A 20,896-nucleotide genomic window follows, 5' to 3' on the forward strand; every position below is an offset into this window, starting at 1 on the left:
CCCTCTCCCTCCCCCATGCGGAGTATTTCCCCTCTATGCACCCTGCTTACAGAACCCCTGACACTCCCTGGCACTGAGAGTCCAACCTTGACAGGACCAATGGGCTTCCCCTTCCACTGATGCCCCCAACAAGGCTATTTATTCTCTGCTACATATGAAGTTGGAACCTGGGTCAGCAGTTGGTTGGGATTGTTCTTCTTATGGGGTTGCAAGCTCGTTCACTCTTTCAATCCTTCCTCTAATTCGCCAAAGTGGGACCTATTCTCAGTTCAGTTACTTACTGCTAGCATTCATCTCTGTACTTGATATGCTCTGGATATGTCACTCAGTAGAGATTTATATCCGGTTCCTTTCAGCATGCAATTTTTAGTTTCATCAATCTTATCTAGTTTCAGTGAACATATATATATATATATATATATATATATATATATATATATATATATATATATATATATATATGCCTTGTAAGGGGGACTGGAAACATCCCATTTTGGTCTTCCTTCTTCTTGAGCTTCCTGAGGTTTTGTATTGCATATTCAGTAATTCTAGCTTCTGTGCTAACATCCACTTATCAGTGAGTGCATACCATGTGTGTTTATTTTTCTGTGATTAGGTAACCTCACTCAGTATGATATTTTCTAGTTCATTCCATTTGCCTATGAATTTCATGAAGTCATTGTTTTTTATTACTAAGTAGTACTCCATTGTGTAGATGCACCACATTTTTTAATCCATTCCTCTGTTGCATCTGGGTTCATTCCAGCTTCTGGTTATTATAAATAAGACTGCTATGAACATAGTGGAGCATGTATTTTGGTTATAATCTTTTGGTAATATGCCAAGGAGAGATATAGTTGGGTCTTAAGATAGTGGAAAGCCCAATTTTTCTGAGGAACCTCCAGATTGATTTCCAGAGTGGTTGTACCAGTTTGCAGTCCACCAGTGGAGGAGTGTTCTTCTTTCTCCACATCCTTGCCAGCATCTTCTATTACCTGAAAGTTTTATCTTAGCCATTATGACATGTGTGAAGTGGAATTCGAGGGACGTTTTGATTTGCATTTCCTAGTGACTAATGATGTTGAACTTTTCTTTAGGTGCTTCTCTGCCATTCGAATTTCCTCAGGTGAGAATTTTTTATCACTGTACCCCATTTTAATAGGGTTATTTGGCTTTCTGGAGTCTAACTTCTTGAGTTATTTGTATATTTTAGATTGTAGCCCTCTATTAGATGTAGGATTGGAAAGATCTTTCCCAAACTGTTGGTTGCCATTTTGTCCTAATAACAGTGTCCTTTGCCTTACAGAAGTTTTGCAGTTTTATGAGGTCCCATTTGTCGATTCTTGGTCTTAGAGCCTAAGCCATTGGTGTTTTATATAGGAAATTTTACCCAGTGCCCATGTGTTCAAGACTCTTCTGCATTTTTTTCTATTAGTTTGAGTGTATCTGTTTTGATGAGGTCCTTGATCCACTTGGACTTAAGCTATGTACAGGGTGATAAGAAAGGATCGATTTCTTCTACATGCTGACCTTCATTTCAATCAGCACCATTTGTTGAAAATGCTCTTTCTTCTATTGGATGGTTTTGTTACCTTTGGCAAAAATCAAGTGACCATAGGTGTGTTGTTTCATTTCTGAGTCTTCAATTCTATTCCACTGATCCATCTGCCTGTCTCTGGACCAATACTATACAGTTTTTATCACTATTGCTCTGTAATACTGCGTGAGGGGAGGGATAGTGGTTACCACAGATATTCTTTTATTATTGAGTATATTTTTTGCTATCCTGGGCTTTTTCTAATTCAAATTGAATTTACAAATTGCTCTTTCTATCTCTATAAAGAATTGATTCCAAATTGGATGGGGATTGCATTGAATTTGCAGATTGCTTTTGGCAAAATGGGCATTTTTTTACATTAATCCTGCCAATCCATGAGCATCGTAGATCTTTCCACCTTTTGAGTTCTTCTTCAATTTCTTTCTTCAGAGAATTGAAGTTCTTGTCGTATAGATCTTTCCCTTGCGTGGTTAAAGTCACACCAAGATATTTTATATTATTTGGAATTATTGAGAAGGATGCCATTTCCCAAATTACTTTCTCAGACAGTTTATTCTTTCAGTAGAGGAAGACTACTGATTTATTTTAGTTCATTTTATACCCAGAAATTTCATTGAAGTTGTTTATTAAGTTTATTAGTTCTCTGGTGTAACTTTTGTGGTCACTTAAGTATACTATAATATCATCCGCAAATAGTGAAATTTTGACTTCTTTCTTCCAATTTGTGTACCTTTGACCTCTTTTCGTTTTCTGATTACTCTAGCTAGGATTTCAAGTACTATATTGGATAAGTTGGGAGAGAGTGGAAAGCCTTGTCTAGACACTGGTTTTAGTGGGACTCCTTCAAATGTCCCTCGATTTAGTTTGATTTTAGCTACTGGTTTGCCATTTAATGGATTAGTGTTTAGATATGCGCCTTGAAATCTTGACATTTCATGGAGGGTTGTCAAATTTTAGAAAATCCTTTCTTAGCATCTAATGAAATGATCATGTGATTCTTACCTTTGAGTTTGTTATGTTGATTAATTTCCATATATTAAACCATCCCTGGAATGAAGCCTACTTTGTCATGATGGATGATCATTTTGATGTGTTCTTGCATTCAATTTGCAAGAATTTTATTGGGTATTTTCCAGCAATATTCATAAGGGAAATTGGTCTGCAGATCTCTTTCTTTTTTGGGTCTTTGTGTGGTTCAGGTAGAAGAGTAATTGTGGCTTCATAGAAGAAATTTTGTAGTATTCCATCTGTATCTTTTTGGGGGTGGATAAATTTGACTGTATTAGTATGAGGTCTTCGATGAAGTTCTGATAGATTTCTGCACTAAACCCATCTGGTCTTTGGCTATTTTTGGTTGGTAGAGTTTAATAACTGCTTCCATTTCTTCATGAGTTATGGGGCTGTTTAGATGTTTATTTTTTCCTGATTTAACTTTGGTAACTGATATCTGTCTAGAAAATACTCCATTTCCTCCAGATTTTCCAATTTTGATGAATATAGGCTTTTGTAGTAGGTTCCGATGGTTTTGGGAATTTCCTCAGATTCTGTTGTTATATTTACCTTCTCACTTCTTTTTTTTCTCCATCTTTATTAAATTGGGTATTTCTTATTTACATTTCAATTGTTATTCCCTATATAGGTTTCCAGGTAATCAGCCCCCTAACCCCTCACCCTCCCCTTCTATATTGGTGTTTCCCTCCCCATCCTCCCCCCATTACCGCCCTCCCCCAAACAATCCCTTTCACTGGGGGTTCAGTCTTGACAGGACCAAAGGCTTCCCCTTCCATTGGTGCCCTTACTAGGCTATTCATTGCTACCTATGCAGTCGGAGCCCAGGGTCAGTCCATGAATAGACATTGGGTAGTGGCTTAGTCCCTGGAAGCTCTGGTTGGTAGGAAATGTTGTTCATATGGGGTCTCAAGCCCCTTCAAGCTCTTTCAGTCCTTTCTCTGATTCTTTCAACGGGGGTCCCGTCCTCAGTTCAGTGGTTTGCTGCAGGTATTCGGCTATGTATTTGCCATATTCTGGCTGTGTCACTTAGGAGAGATCTACATCCAGTTTCTGTCAGCTGCACTTCTTAGCTTCATCCATCTTATCAAGTTTGGTGGCTGTATATGTATGGGCCACATGTGAGGCAGGTTCTGATTGGGCGATCCTTTGGGTTCCTCCTGGGGTTTGTTTCTTTGTGTTCTGGAGTATTTAAGTGTGCTGTCATGCTGCTGATGTATACTCTCTCCTGTTTCTTTTTGCAGGCACTCATAGGTATGAGTTTTCTTCTTAGCACCACTTTCATTGTGTCCCATACGTTTGGGAATGTTATATCTTCATTTTCATTAAATTCTAGGAAGTCTTTAATTTCTTGCTTTATTTCTTCCTTGACCAAGTTGTCATTTAGTAGGACATTGTTCAAGTTTCATGTATATGTGTGCTTTCTGTCATTATTTTTTTATTGAACACCAGCCTTAGTCTGGAGAGATCTAATAGGATGCCTTTGATTATTTTTGTCTTCCTGTATCTGTTTAGTCTTTTTGGTGACCAATTATATGTCAGTTTTGGAGAATATATCATGAGCTGCTGAGAAGAAGGTATATCCTTTTATTTTAGGATGGAATGTTCTATCAATATCTGTTAAATTCTTTTGGTTCATTACTTCTGTTAGTTTCTCTATGTCTCTGTTTAATTTCTGTTTCCATGATTTGTCCATTGATGAAAGTGGAGTGTTGAAAACTCCTACTAATATTGTGTGAGGTGCAATGCGTGGTTTCAGCTTTAGTAAGATCCCTTTAATGAATGTAGGTGCCCTGCAGTTGGAACATAGATATATATGATTGAGAGTTCATTTCTTGATGGATTTTTCCTTTGATGAATATGAAGTATACTTCCTTATCTTTTTTGATGACTTTTGGTTGAAAGTTAGTTTTTTTTCGATATTAGAATGGCAACTCCATCTTTTCTTATTTTTTGAACCCTTTGCTTGTAAAGTTGTTTTCCAGCCTTTTACTCTGAGGCAGTGTCTGTCTTTGTCTCTGAGGTGTGTTTCCTATATGCAGCAAAATACTGGGTCCTCTTTATGTATCTAGTCTCTTAGTCTATGTCTTTTTACTGGGGAATTGAGTCCATTTATGTTGAGAGATATTAAGGAATAGTGATTGTCCCTGATATTTTCATTGTTAGAGGTGGATTTATGTTTTTGTGTTTTTCTTCTTTTGGTTTCATTACAAGGGGATTAATCTCTTGCTTTTTGTATGGCATAGTTTTTCCTCTTATGTTGGAGTTTTTCATCAATTATCCTTTGTTGGGCTGGATTTGTAGAAAGATATTGTGTAAATTTGTTTTGTAATGGAATATCTTCATTTCTCCCTCAATGTTAATTGATTGTTTTGCTGGATATAGTAGCCTGGGCTGGGTTTTGTGTTCCTTTAGTATCTGTATGTCATCTGTCAAGGATCTTCTGGCTTTCATAGGCTCTGGTGAGAAGCCTGGTATAATTCTTATAGGTCTGTCTTTATATGTCACTTGACCTTTTCCCCCTACTGCTTTTTAATATTTTTTCTTTGTTTTGTGCATTTGCTGTTTTAACTATTATGGGATGGGAGGAATTTCTTTTTTGGTCCAATCTCTTTGGACTTTGTAAGCTTTTTGTATGTTTGTGGGTATCACTTTAGTTTAGGGAAGTTTTCTTCTGTAATCTTGTTGGAGATATTTACTGGCCCTTTAACTTGGGTGTCTTCATTTTCTTCTATACCTATTATCCTTAGGTTTGATCTTCTCATTGTATCCTGGATTTCCTGGAGGTTTTGGACCAGGAGTTTTTGCATTTTACATTACCTTTCATGGTTCTGTTGATGTTTTCTATAGTATCTTCTGCCCCTGAGATTCTCCCTTCTATCTCTTGTATTCTTTTGGTGATGCTTGCATGTGTGACTCCTGGTCACTTCCTTAGGTTTTCTATCTCTAGAGTTGTTCCCCTTTGTCCTTTCTTTATTGTTTCTACTTCCATTTTTAAATCCTGAATGGTTTTGTTCATTTCCTTCACCCGCTTGGTTGTGTTTTCTTGTAGTTCTTTCAGGGATTCTTGTGTTTCCTATTTAAGAGCCTCTACTTGTTTACTTGTGTTGTCCTGCATTTCTTTAAGGGATTTATTTATGTCCTTCTTATAGTTTTCCATCATTATCCTAAAATGTGATTTTAAATCTAAATCTTGATTTTCCAGTATGTTTGGATATCCAGTATTTTCTTTGGTGGGAAAACTGGGCTCTGATGATACCCAGTATCTTGGCTTCTGTTGCATTTTTCCTGTGCTTTCTTCTCACCATAAGGTTATTTCTGGTATTTGCTTATCTTGCCATTTCTGATAGTGGCTTGACCCTCCTGTAGGCCTCTCTGTCAGCACTCCTGTTTTCCTCTTTCCTTTCTGCTGTTTGTGGGAACAGCTTCTCTGATCTCAGTTGTGTAGGTGCTCCTGGTGACTATCTTTCAGCACTAGGTGTGGGCAGGAATCAGATGGTTCCTGCCCTGGACTGTTCTTAGGTCCTTGAACCCATGGGGCACAGTTGGCACTAGGCAGTTCATTCTTGGGTTGCAATGTGGGCAGAGGGTAGTTGCCTCTGATTTCTCATGAGCATCCTCACTTCTGAGGGTCCTGCTCTCTCATTCACATGATTTGGGTGCAGGGAGCTATTTGACTGTTTCAGTTCAGTTCAGTTCTGGGCACAGACCAGAACCGCAGGTACCGGTGGCTGAGTGTTCCTTTATTCCTGTGTCCAGAGCCACTATGCATTTTCCCCTCGGACCAGGGATGTGGGCAAAGGTGGGCAAAAGTGGCAGTCTGTCCAGAAGTCTCAGTATTTCTGCACTTCTGGGTGTTCAGCTCTCTTCCCTATGGGATTTGGGTGCAGGGAACTGTGGGATACATTCTTATCACCCTGTACAATGATCAAATACAATGGATCAAGTACCTCAACATAAAACCAGATGTGATAACCCTAATAAAGAGAAATTGGGAAAGAGCTTTGAACACATGGTCACAGGAGAAATTTTCCTGAACAGACCACCAAAGAGTTATGCTCTAAATCAAGAATCTACAAATGGGACCTCAGAATTGAAAAGTTTCTGCAAGGCAAAGGACACTGTCATCAGGACAAAATGGCAACCTAGAAATAGGAAAAAGATCTTTACCAATCCTATGTCTTGATAGAGGGCTAATATCCAATATAGACAAAAATTCAAGAAGGTAAACTTCAGAGAATCAAATAACCCTATTAAAAAATGGGCTATAGAGCTAAACAAAGAATTCTCAACTGAGGAACATCAAATGGCTGAGAAGCACCTAAAGAAATGTTAAACATCCTCAGTCATCAGTAAAACGCAAATCAAAACAAATCTGAGATTTCAATTCACATCATTCAGAATAGCTAAGATCAAAAACTTGGGTGACAACAGATGCTGGCAAGGATGTGGAAAATGAGGAACACTCCTCCATTGGTGGTAGGATTGCAAGCTAGCACAATCACTCTGGAAATTGTTCTGGAATTTCCTGAGCAAATTAGACATTTTACTCCATGATGACCCAGCAATATCACTTCTGTGAATATACCCAAAAGATTTTCCAACATGTAACAAGGGCAATGCTCCACCATTTTTCTAGCACCCTTATTTATTAGAGCCAGAAACTGGAGAGAACCCAGATGTTTTTCAATAGAAGAATGGGTACAGAAAATGTGGTCCAGCTACACAATGGAATATTACACAGCTATTAAAAACAACGACTTCATGAAATTCTTAGGCCTATAGATGGAACATGAAAATATCATCCTGAGTGAGGTAACCCAATCACAAAAGAACATACATGGTATACATTTACTGTTAAATGGATATTAGCCCAAAATCTCAGAATACCCAAGATACAATTCACAAAACACATGAAGCTCAATAAGAAGGAAGACCAAAGTGTGGATGCATCATACATTCTCAGAAGGTGGAACAAAATTACTCACAGGAGGAAATATGGAGACAATGTGTGGAGCAGAGACTGCCCCACCTGAAGGATCCATCCCATATACAGACAAGAAACCCAGACAATATTTCAGATGCCAAGAAGTGCATGCTGGCAGGAGACTGATATAGCTGTCTACTAAGAGGCTCTGCCAGATCCTGTAGATGCTTGCAGTAAATCATTATTCTAACAATGGGGTCCCCATTCAAATCTGGAAACATATGCAAGCAAACATAATGGAACAGACTCAGCATATTGTAGGCATACATTTATGCATTTCTCAAAAGGTAAGTACCAATTATAAAAAAAAAATAAACCATGAATTTGAAAGAGTAGGGGTGAAGAGACATAGTAAGGAAGCTAGGTGTGAGGAAATGTTGAATTTTATTTTAATTTTGAAGTTGCAAAATATATACTTTGGAAACTTTAATGAAGTCTTAGACAGTTCAATATTTAATACAATATTTATACAATGACATACTACACGTATGCCTATTATAATTTAATATCCATAGCTCTACCCCTAGATCTTGTTTCTCACAAGGAATCATACTCACAGACATTAAAGCATCAGGTTTGAAAAGTGGGATCCATGGTGACAAGGACTGCCACCATGAACTTTTAAATTAGCCAACATTCCAAAGCTTAATACTTTATCTTTTGTTACAATTGGATGTTATCTACTCATTTTCCAAAGCCCCATCTCTCATGTTAAAATCCACCCCTGTAACTAGGCTACCTTAATGTAAAAGAAAAGCAACATGGAAGACTACATTACCCTCAACTTGTTGCTGGATCAGCAGAACCCTTGTCTGCCACAGATTTATACCTGAATTTGTCAGATATCAGAAAGCTAGTGATGCATCTGATAAATATATTTTTTAGATTTTCTATTTCAAAGACCTAAGGAAAGTTCATTTAGATGTGACATTCTACTACTTTCCCAAACCTCAAATACACTTACTTGTTTCAGATAGCCTCATACATATTATACTAGTTTGCACTTTTATGCAAATTATGTGGTTAGTTGGTCCATGCCCAGCATAAATCTTTGAAATATATCTAAGTCACTGTGGAAAACTCATGCATATGAGGCACACTGATTAGGTCATTGAATGTCTACATTATGTGCTAGGAGAAGATATTTCTTAAAATGTAGTTTTTAATAATCAACATTTTCAAGTTTTATTTTTAAATTTTTCCATTAAATTATTCATTTTAACATGCTGATCATAGCTCACCATCTCTTCCCAGTCCCCAATTGCATGGCTTTCCACCATCATCACTTCCCATCATTTCTGAGAAGGGGGAGATCCCCCAGTGAGTACCAACCCACCATGATACTTCAAGGTAGGACTAGGCATATCCTTCCCCACTGATGCTGGACAAGACAGCCTAGTTAGGGAATCTATGGGTAGGCAATAGAGTCAGGGTATGCCCACGCTCCACTTCTTAGAAGACCCACATGAAAACCAACCTAAACATACACACACACACACACACACACACACACACACACACAGAGGGGGAGAGAGAGAGAGAGAGAGAGAGAGAGAGAGAGAGAGAGACTAGATATAGATATAGATATAGATATAGATATAGATATAGATATAGATATAGATAAAATCTTCCAAATATATGCAGGGGCCTAAGTCCAATCATTGTGTGTTTTTCAGTCTTTGGGAGCTCTCAGGGCTCCAGGATAGTCTTTTGTGGAGTTACTCTCAGCTCCAGGTTCTGCAATCCTTCCCTCACCTCCTTATAAGCATAGCCTGAGGCTACAAGGTAGTTGGAGGAAGTCAGGCCTACAGTGTGTCACTGTTAATCCTCTGAGGAAAGTTCAGCACATCCCCTCTAAATTGTCAGGGGTTCCTATTGCATTCATTTATGTCTATCTCACAATGAGCACCTGTGTATCCAGGTTATCAGTGACAAACATAGTTGTCAACAGTTTCTTCACATGTTGTATCATTGTGTAAGGCTTTGACCAACAAAGAGCCATCAAAGTCTCACAGTGTGAGACTTTTTGTGAATCTGTTACCCATGCAGTCATAATAACAGTTGTTTCCTCCATGCATACAGGGTGACATAACTAACTGGCATATTCATCAAAGTTGTGTTCACATTGATCTTCAAGGAATCCATATACATTTTCGTGGATTAAAGCTCCAAGATTATCCTGATACATGGTACCATGTAGATACTGCTGGGATCTACATTCCATCAATATCTCATTCACAGTTCATACCAAAATACTCTTAAGGACAGATATTGATGTATTGTTCTACCTTGTTGAAGCATACAGCCTTATTCATGCAGGGATCAGAAACATATTCATCCAATTCCAAGTCACAATACCTGCCTTGGTATCGAAGCACACTGAAGCAGGAGTAGTCATTGCAGTACACGATAGATAGACTCATTGTACTTGTCACATAGAACCTTCCAGAATATATATGTATGACAGACACAAATAGGATGCTCAGGGTCTATATAACAGATGCCTCCCGACTCATTATTATTGATCATATCTCTTTTGATTTTGGCAATAGGTCTTGCTACATATCCCATATACTGGCTTCTAGGTCACAACACATCTCTTATCTCTCTCTCTCTCAAGGGCTTAAATTCAGGGACCATCATGTCTGGCTCTAGTACTCACATCTGCAATTAGAGCTACAACTACAGGTGAAAGCACATTAATACATACAGCTTGTATTTTTGCTGCTTGTCCTCAATGTGGTGGCCGGTAAATGTTCTGCAATGACAAGGAGGATCAAGAAAATTGGAATATATATTAATGCATCAGATCCAAGACCTTTGGCTAATCTATCTAAAGGTTTTGCTGATGAGTGCAACTTAGGCTGGACACTAAAGAAGAGAAAGGACAAATAGGATGAATATTAAATTAAATTTCATATAAATTCTGATATAATTAATATTAATTATGTTAATAGTGAATATAGTTTTACCTTAAATAAAATTTAGCTCTTAAAAACATTTTGTAAAATGAAATTCTTCATCCCTATGATTTTTTTATCTTTCTTAATTTTAGTATTTCTTATTTACATTTCAATTGTTATTCTCCTTCCTGATTTCTGGGCCAACATCCCCATAACACCTCCCCCTCCCTTACAAAAGGGCTTCCCCTCCCCATCCTCCCCCCATTACCACCCTCCCCTCAACAATCACATTCACTGGCGGTTCAGTCTTGACAGGACCAAGGTCTTCCCCTTCTACTGGTGCTCTTATTAGGCTATTCATTGCTATCTATGAGGTTGGAGCCCAGGGTCAGTCCACGTATAGTCTTTGGGTAGTGGCTTAGTCCCTGGAAGCTCTAGTTGGTTGGCATTGTTGTTCATATGGGGTCTCAAGTCCCTTCAAGCTCTTTCAGTCCTTTCTCTAATTCCTTCAATGGGGGTCCCGTTCTCAGTTTAGTGGTTTGCTTCTGGCATTCACCTATGTATTTGCTGTATTCTGGGCGTGTCTCTCAGGGGAGATCTAAATCCGGTTCCTGTCAGCCTGCACTTCTTTGGTTTATCCATCTTATCTAGTTTGGTGGTTGTATATGTATGGACCATCCAATTGAAGAAAAGATACCATTTTCAGCAAATGGTGCTGGTTCAACGGGATGTCAGCATATAGAAGATAGATATAGATATAGATTGATCCATGCATATCACCCTGTACAAAGCTTAAGTCCAAGTGGACCAAGGACCTCTACATCAAACAAGATACACTCAAATTAATAAAAGAAAAAGTGGGGAAGAATCTCAAACACATGGGTGTCCCGTGCTGTCTCTCGCCAGCAAGAATATGTGGGAACACATGAATCCTTCTGTAGCCAAAATGCTTATATTTATTAATAGAGAGGGCGTCCGGGCGCCAGCATGGCGCGGCTTATATACACCCTAGCACGGCGCAGCCACACCTGATTGGTTGCTTACCCATGATCTCATTAGGCACGCCCCGGAGTGGGCAAAGACCTGGCACGAAGGCACTCTTGCACATGCGCACACAGTTAACTTCCTGAAAGGAAGTCGTCTGGCATGGCGGAGGCCAGCGCCATCTTGTAATGGCGAAAGCTATCCTGGCCTTCCACGTGGGGTGCAGTGGAAGCCAGCACCATCTTGTGGTGGCGAATGTTATTGCAGCCCTCTACATCTCTCCCTTATTATTTTATTAATTAATAATAAATTATTGTCTAGGCTGGTCTAGGTCTCTGCAGTTACGTCCATCTGCTGTGGCTCCTGTCTTAGATCATTCCTCTATGTAACAGCCAATCTGTCGAAAGGTAACCCTATCGCCACCGGGCCCCATGTACTGTGCATGAGGAAAGTTGCCCATCTCTGGATACCACAGTGCTGTGTGACAGTAACTGTTAAATGACCTAGGGCGAACTCTATAAAGAGGCCAGCCAGAAGATGAGTTAGTGGGGGAATCATGATCACCCTATCGCGTGCAATGAGGAAACCTCAGCGATGTGGAAGGGCTGATCAAAGAATCATTGAGTATCTCTCATCCCAGTGCAATGGATCCACAGATCCATGGGGTGCAAGAGCAGAGAACTCAGATACCGACTAATTTTTGAAGATAGATAACCAAATTTCAGGGGAGGCCCCTTGTTCAATGGCCACAAGTGCTTGAGTGATAACGGCCTTGTCACGTTTCTATTGAGATCTGAGTTTGTAAACCAACCATAGCATGAACACTAATCCACAGCATAGGGCTGCACCAGACAGAGCCACTCCTGATAAGTAGTGGCCACCTCATTTGGTTCACCTCAGCTGTTACCACCAAGGGCCGTAGTCAAGCCGCTCCTATAATAAAATTTTAGAATTCCCAATTGTTAGTAACTACTCCAGAAAGTTCACCCACTGTGCTTGTCTAACAATAGATTGGGGGAGGATAACTCCAGACACTGCAGACACAATGTCTGCAGCAGTAATGGCTGCTACAATAGCAGCGAAAGTGTCAAGGTCTTTTCCAGGACAGTTCAGGATCTCTGGAACAACCAGCAGGCAATGGAACCATGTCTGGGATCTGCATAACCAGGACAGAGTTCCCCAGTCCACAGCAGCTTCATGCAGGTGGCATTCCTGTGACGCTACAGTCTGCAAAATGACAACACCAGGTAAGGCAGCAAGAGTCACCAGGGAAATGAGGGGGGCAGCAACGGCTGTAGTCCAGTCTTCTCCAGAAAGCAGCAGTGCACAGAGGGTCAGAGAGCAGGCCACAGTGGGACTGGACACATGCAGCGGTAACAGTGACTGAAGCAACGGCAAAATCTCTGTGATGACAAAAGATGAGGGGGAATCTTCCATCTTCCTCTTAAGGGCACAGGAATGACTTCAGGGACCAGAACCAGGAGAGCTGAATCTTCATGCTCCCAGGATCAGCAAGTCTCACCAGCCACTCAGGCAGCTGGCACACTCTTGTAGCATCCTGTAGAAAAAACACAAAGATTCCCTCTTCCCCATATAAAATATCGGGAACAGGATCATGTCAATACGTGGATCTTTCTATTTCACCTATACAGAAGTATGCCTAGTTGTAGGGTGCCATAAACTTTGGCATCCAAATTTTAAAATTGAAATAAAAGGAGCACCTAGGCAGAAGTATGCCTAGTTGTAGGGTGCCATAAACTTTGGCATCCAAATTTTAAAATTGAAATAAAAGGAACAGGATCATGTCAATACGTGGATCTTTGTATTTCACCTAGGCAGAAGTATGTCTAGTTGTAGGGTGCCATAAACTTTGGCATCCAAATTTTAAAATTGAAATAAAAGGAGCATTATTTAGCATACAGGGATAACTCTCCCTTTTTATTTATTAAGATATAGTAAAGATATTATTAAGGTAAGTCCTCGAGGATTAAATTGAGGACACTGAGCATTTATATTTATAAATTGACTTGTATACCAAATTATTGTCTCCAGCATTATTGTTTTGGATATATAAAGAATGAGATTTTTTGACTAATTGTTCCTATGTAAGGCCTACAATCTGTCTGGTATCATTGTCCTCCCTTGTGAAGGGGTCCAGGCAATCCAGTTTGAGTTCTTAAATGGCCTATAAAGGAACAGTACTTAGTGCTCTCAACCACTAAGCCATCACTCCAGCCCCTCACAAACTTTATTTACCTAAACATAAGCATTAATTAGAAATGCCAAATCCTGTAAATATTGTCTAATTTCAGTCTTACTAGAAATCCCTGAGCTGGCAGGGTGAGGCTGGGAATTGAAAGTAAGCAAATGGAGTCTTCCTCTTTTCATATTAACTCTATTACCATTTTCAAAGAGCTGGGTCTATGGTTTTGTTTAGTTGTCTGAGCCAGAGCACTGAAAGGACAGTGAGTTGTCAGACATTCACCCTGAAATCACTCATTGATTTTAAGTAGAAAACCCGTCTCTAATAAAGCATTAAGTAATTGAAATCAATTGTAAACCACAAGCCACACATTGGCTATCAGTATGTGAATTGAAAGCTTGATTTTTTTAAACATTTTAAAAACAGTGGCCACAACACGTAATTTAATAGTCTGTGTTGAAGCAGGGGAAACTCGGGAGAATAAATAAGTGATCCAATCATATATGTAGCCTTTTCATTAGATGAATCACCTACAAATACAGTAAGCACATTTCCTATGGGTTGCATGCACAAATATACAGGAAGTACAAAAGCATGCAAAGAGTAAAATTATCAATTTTGCCTGAAAAATTTGTATATGTAATAGGCCAAATATCAGTATTTTGTAATAACCAATTTACTGTTGTTTGGAATAAGATATGTTTTACCAGGTTTCTTTTTAAAATACTTCCATGACTCTAGCCTACAATTCTGTATTAACACAACTGAAGCTTTTTCTCCAATGTGGATAACAAAGACCTAAGTCCTCTGGCAAGGTGAGGTACTTAGTCAATTAACATATCCTTAGTAGCTTAAAATTAGTTTCAAATATTCTTTTTTGGAGTAGTGCAACAGTTACTCCACAAATATTAAAGCTCATTTTGAGAGCAAAAGTTTGTAGTAATCACAATCCTTAAGTTCTCCTTGTACCACCAGAGCACAGCCACCACTTTGGAAAGTCAATTCCTACAAATGAATGCACGATGGTACGGTCTCCAGTACCTCAACAAAGAGACATTGTCCTAAATTCTTTTAGAAGCCTGGTTTCTAGAATAAGAATTCCATTAAAAAATTTTATCTCAATTTAGACCTTTTTCCATAGGTTGGCTCATGCCACATGTTGTCTAGAATGACTCTATCCAAATTACCAGCTTTATGTCAACTTTCTGTTACCAATATTATACCTTTTGAACCATATCCAATAAGTTGAAAGCCAACAATCTATGACCAAGGCAAGGAGAGCATATTTATACATTTAAAACCAATGAGAAACAAAATTGAAGTGGCTACACATATCTTTGATATTTAGACCAAGCACCATTTTTACCTTTTTAGCTATGATTTTAAGAGAAGCACCTTGTTACCTGTTGAGTCAAATAATAAGTCAGGGATTTTTCTAAGAGAAACAGCTATCAGCTCTTGTACCAAAGAAGCTGAGGAGCTGCTGGCGCCTTTAAGATCAGCTCGTGCAGACGCTTAGCCCCTGGGCAGCTTCTCCAGCTGACCTAGACTCCTGGCTGCAGGTACAGGGCTCTAAAGGCCTGATTGAAACTGCTTTTTAATTCATTTGTTCCTTTTTTGAAACAAGTTAAAACCAAATCAAGATGTGAACGACCAGCAGATAAAGTTTTTACCATTTTTTCTTTTGAACATGAAACATAAAACATTTAAGCAACAAGAAACAAAAACCACAGACATAAACTGACATATAGGGACAGCTTGGTGCACCAAGGACAGACAATAGACAAAGAGGGAAAAAACCAGATGGTGTCAGCAGAGAGGTAGGATTTTCCCTTTCCCACAACTTTCACGGTGACTATCCACTCGAGTGGAGTTGATATGGACGATGGATTGTCTCAATTCCTGGACTAGTCCATCAACGTGTTGAAACCCAATTCCTGTAAGATACAGAGATATATTATCTGAGCAGCACGACTGACATTCACAAATGGTATGGAAGTGAAACAGAGTCCTGAATATTTTTACTCACAACCCAATTACATTAACTCCATCAAGCTTTGCATGGGCATTGAGATGTCCTTTTGTTTGATTCTCCTGAATAAATTTTCAGGCGGTCTACCTCTATCAAGTCTGATCAGTATGACTCTGTGAAGCTTCCAGAGCCTAATCACACCTTTTACACGCACAAAGACAAAATTTTTCTTCCAAAATACTGTGTTCCTTTTATCTCCTCCCTTTTTCTCTCCCGGGGCGTTTTTCCCCCAATCTCTCGCCTCCGCAGAGGGGACTGTCTGCTTATTATCTTTTTTCCTTGAGCTCTTTAATTTTTTATCCCACCCTATTTCTGACATGCTGCCTTGCCCCTCCCCCAGCACTCTCTGCTTTTCTATTACAGATGGGCGGCTCCCATGCGACCTCTGATGCTGTCTGGCGGTAGCTAGAAACTCAAAGGCCAATAGAGAAAGCCCGAGGGCTGCCAAAACGATAATAAAAACTTCCGCCGCATCTAGCAGGGGAGGGAAGTGGAACAGGTTAAGGCTAAGCATTGTCTCTCAGAACCTTACCTTTTAAACAGTACAGTTCTGGATTCCTTCCACAGATGGAAGACCCCCTCTTGGCACCTTGGCGCTGGCGTGGCATCCCGGGTGTCCAGCACCAAATGTCCCGCGCGACCTCTTGCCAGCAAGAATACGCAGGAACACATGAATCCTTCTGTAGCCAAAGTGCTTATATTTATTAATAATAGAGAGGGCGGCCAGGCACCAGCATGGCGCGGCTTATATACACCCTAGCACAGCGCATCCACACCTGATTGGTTGCTTACACATGATCTCATTAGGCACGCCCCGGAGTGGGCAAAGACCTGGCACGAAGGCACTCTTGCACATGCGCACACAGTTAACTTCCTGAAAGGAAGTCGGCTGGCGTGGCGGAAGCCAGCGCCATCTTGTAATGGCGAAAGCTATCCTGGCCTTCCACGTGGGGCGCAGTGGAAGCCAGCACCATCTTGTGGTGGTGAATGTTATTGAGGCCCTCTACACATGGGCACTGGAGAAAATTTCCTGAACAAAACACCAATGGCTTTTGCTCTAAGATCAAGAATCAACAAATGGGATCTCATAAAACTGCAAAGCTTCTGTAAGGCAAAGGACACTATTGTTAGGACAAAATGACAACCAACAGACTGGGAAAAGATCTTTACCAATCCTACAACGGAGAGAGGGCTTATATCCAAAATATACAAAGAACTCAAGAAGTTAGGCTGCAGGGAGATAAATAACCCAAGTAAAAAATGGGGTTCAGAGCTAAACGAAGAATTCACAGCTGAGGAATGCTGAAGGGCTGAGAAACACCTAAAGAAATGTTCAATGTCTTTAGTCATAAGGGAAATGCAAATCAAAACAACCCTGAGATTTCACCTCACACCAGTGAGAATGGCTAAGGTCAAAAACTCAGGTTACAACATATATTGGCAAGGATGTGGAGAAAGAGGAACACTCCTCCATTGTTGGTGGGATTGCAGACTGGTACAACCATTCTGGAAATCAGTCTGGAGGTTCCTCAGAATATTGGACATTGAAATACCTGAGGACCCATCTGTACCTCTCTTGGACATATACCCAAAAGATGCCCCACCATATAACAAAGACGCATGCTCCTCTATGTTAATAGCAGCCTTATTTATAATAGCCAGAAGCTGGAAAGAACCCAGATGCCCTTCAACAGAGGGATGGATACAGAAAATGTGGTACATCTACACAATGGAATATTACTCAGATATCAAAAACAATGACTATGAAATTCATAGGCAAATGGAGGGAACTGGAAAATATCATCCTGAGTGAGATAACCCAATAACAGAAAAACACACATGGTATGCACTCATTGATAAGTGGCTATTAGCCCAAATCCTTGAATTTCCCTAGATGCACAGAACACATGAAACTCAAGAAGGATGACCAAAAGACGAATGCTTCACTCCTCCTTTAAAAGGGGAAAAAGAATACCATTGGCAGGGAATGGGGAGGCCAAATTTAGAACAGAGGCAGAAGGAACACCCATTCAGAGCCTGCCCCCATAGGTGGCCCATACATATCCCTATGCTTTTTTATCAACTATACTATTCTATAAAGAAGATGACCTCTATTTGTAATTTTGCAAATCTTATCAAGCAGAGCATGCAATTAGGTTATTAGAACAATGTGAATGTGAAATTGGCTTTCTACTATGACTTTTCCAATGATATTTCATTTGAACAAGTACAAGTGTCAAGAGGCATGCATTAGTGTTGAAAATACAATGCATTTTCCTGTAAGTACCATAGGGCATGGAGATGTTATAATGAATTTTCCTAAAATTAAGTAATGCACTCACATGACTTTACATTGTGTGTGTGTGTGTTTGTGTGTGTGTGTGTGTGTGTGTGTGTGTGTGTGTGTGTGTATTTCATTTCAGTTTCAGGGGATAGCCAAAGTATTTACTCCTCAAAATAGAAAATTAAATGATAGTTAAGAGTAACTTTTTGTATTTTGTTGTCCTAATTCTGCTTGCATTCTACTCCTAATTTGGGATCCCCAAGACTGATGTCTTCAAGTTTATTTTCAGAGAAAGTTTGTTTGTAAAAAATTGAGTGAATCTGCCCCTAGTTAATTGTGATTGGAAAAAAAAGATGCCAAGAATCAAGAGCTGGGCAGAAGAGACAAAGCTGAACTACAGTGACACTTACTTTCAATGTCTCCAGTGCAAAATTCAGTGACATTGACTTCCTCACTTTTTTCTTCAAAAGATAAAAGTTTTCATAACAATTTTAACAGCACCAAACAATTAACTTTCAAATAATCCAGTTTGACTCTGAAAATTTCATACATGTATACACTCTGTTTCGACCACATTCCTCCTAATTTTCCCTAAATTCTACCTGTTCTCACACTTATTCTAACTTGGTAGGGTTTTGTTGTTTGTTTTGTATGTTGGTAGGGTTTTTTGTTTGTTTTTTGTTTTTAATGACCTACCTAGACCAACATTTCATGGCCATATTCTCACAAGTGTGGTGCCAGCCACTAAATCTTGTTCCACCTACATGTCATCAGCACCTAAATATAAACTGACTCTTCCTTCTGTAGAAAAAAAAAATTACTAACAGCTCCTCAGTTAAAGGTGAGTGACCATGAGTCTCTTTTTCTTCCATGCTAGCATATTGAATATTTAAGAGTTCCTAAGTGCACCAGTGATGCCATATCTAGAGGACACTATTTTAAGCACATCCTCTTGGACGTTTGTCTCTACAATCTTTCTATAACCTTCTTCTGAATGTTCACTGAGATGTAGAAGAACATGTAGCATAAATATATAACTTAAAATTTCACGGACACTCTGCATTTTGACAATTGCCACTGTTAAACACAGCTTCCTGAACTAAGAATGTTCTCTGAAGAGGTCTGAGATCTCACTAACCCATAAATGTAAAGCTATGAATTCAGAGAACAGTTTGGTATAACCCTTTAACATAGTAATTGTGTTAGGTTGACCCTCGAGGTCAATAAGTTTTCTAGCCATGGATTTACAGTATGAAGCATGCATTTTTCTCTGGTTGACTGGATAGTAATTCCAATCAGAAAGTGGTTCAACACTGGTGGTTCAAATGAGAATGATCCCATAAGTTCATATGCTTAAAAACTTAGCTCACAGCTGGGGCAACTGTTTGGAAAGTATTAGGAGATGTGGCATTGTAGTAAGAGATATGGCATTAGGATGGGCTTTGTGGTGACTCTCTCCTTCATAAGGTCTCGAGATGTGAGTACTTGACTATAGCTCCAGCAACATACATGCTCATCTGTTGCCATGATCCCTGCCATGATGACCATAGACTCACTTCCTGAAACTGTGAGCATCCAATAAACTCTATATTCTGTAAGTTTCTTTGGTTATGGTGTCTTTCTAGAGCAATAATAGTGCATCTCATGGTAGTGACTCCCATAACATCCATGCCAGTATTGTACACATAGGTAAACTTTGCCACACTACTTATCATTTAAAGCTCCCAGTTACACAGATGGATGAGACCATTAGTGTACAATTCCAACAAGCTACATAGCATATTTCTGTGTAATTAAAGCTAGTCAGCATGAATCTTCTGCTAAGGTTCCATTTGTTTTCTTCATGTCCTGTGACCAAAGCATGTAGCATTTTCAGAAATAGGGTCTTACCACAGTCCCAGTGTACCAAGACAATAAATTATTGTGTTTAAAGCAAAAATATTAATAAACCATTATTAAAAGTTAATGCAAATTTATAGCTCTTCATTATATATCAATTAGCTCTTAAAAGCATTTGGTAAAATGGACTTCTGTGGGAAAACCAGGTAGGAGTATTGCAGATCTTCATCTCTCTGTTCCCCCAGAACCAATTTCGCAGTATCACTCCCAGATCTGTAGCAGAATATCTGTAGGAGCTTCCCTGACCTCTTCTGCCCTAATCTACCAATCTGCAGAGGTCATATCACAAGAATGAATGAATCTATTATGGTCCAAAAGTCCACTTGTAAATACATAGTCATTAGTAACAATAAGAGCAGCTGTCCCTTCCAATCTGTGGTGACAAAGGCTCTGTGTGTTTTGTAAAATAATTTGTTTCTTAATTCATAAAGGCTTAACTTAGCCACATATGGACAGACTTGACTTCTGATGATATGGCAAAACCTAGCCCTAACCCTAATCACAACCCTCACCCTAATCCTAACCCTAATTGTAACCTTAACCCTAACTCTAAACCCAAACCCTAACCTTAATCCCTAACTGTGACCTTTTGTCCTTTAGATGGAAGATTACTCTTTCTAGTGATTTTCATTGTCTCTTCACCATGTCATTGTCCATAATCCCAGACTGGAGAAAGGAAAGAGGAATCTATAAGGTTTCAGTGGATCCATCTACCATGACAGACACATGCCTCTTCCTAATATTTTTCTGGGAAAGTAAAAATATGGAAGATTAATAACAGCTTTCTTCTGTAATAAATACATGCAAGTTACAGTATGCATAGGTATGATTTTACTGCTGAAAATCATTCTACAACATAAGCAGAATCTGAAATGATATTTAATGGTATATGAATTAACTCTAATAGATGTTGTAGTCAGTTTCAACAGTTGTACTGAAGAAAACGATGTGTTAGTAAACTGGTGAAAATCTGCACTATAAATCATTCCTATAACATTGGAGGAGTCAATAAAATATGGATCTGCATATGGCATGAAA

The 20,896-nt window shown here is 39.3% G+C and overlaps 1 long non-coding RNA gene across 1 annotated transcript; it reads left to right on the plus strand.

Annotated features, from left to right (window-relative positions):
• Positions 1–384: 384 nt before the first annotated feature.
• LOC134486728 (uncharacterized) lies at positions 385–20,671 on the plus strand. Its single transcript, XR_010066101.1, has 2 exons — positions 385–12,687; positions 16,243–20,671. It is a non-coding gene; the product is annotated as an uncharacterized LOC134486728 (long non-coding RNA).
• Positions 20,672–20,896: the final 225 nt, after the last annotated feature.

Source organism: Rattus norvegicus, chromosome 4 (genome assembly GCF_036323735.1).
Source record: "Rattus norvegicus strain BN/NHsdMcwi chromosome 4, GRCr8, whole genome shotgun sequence".
In the NCBI taxonomy this organism is placed as follows: Eukaryota; Metazoa; Chordata; class Mammalia; order Rodentia; family Muridae; genus Rattus; species Rattus norvegicus.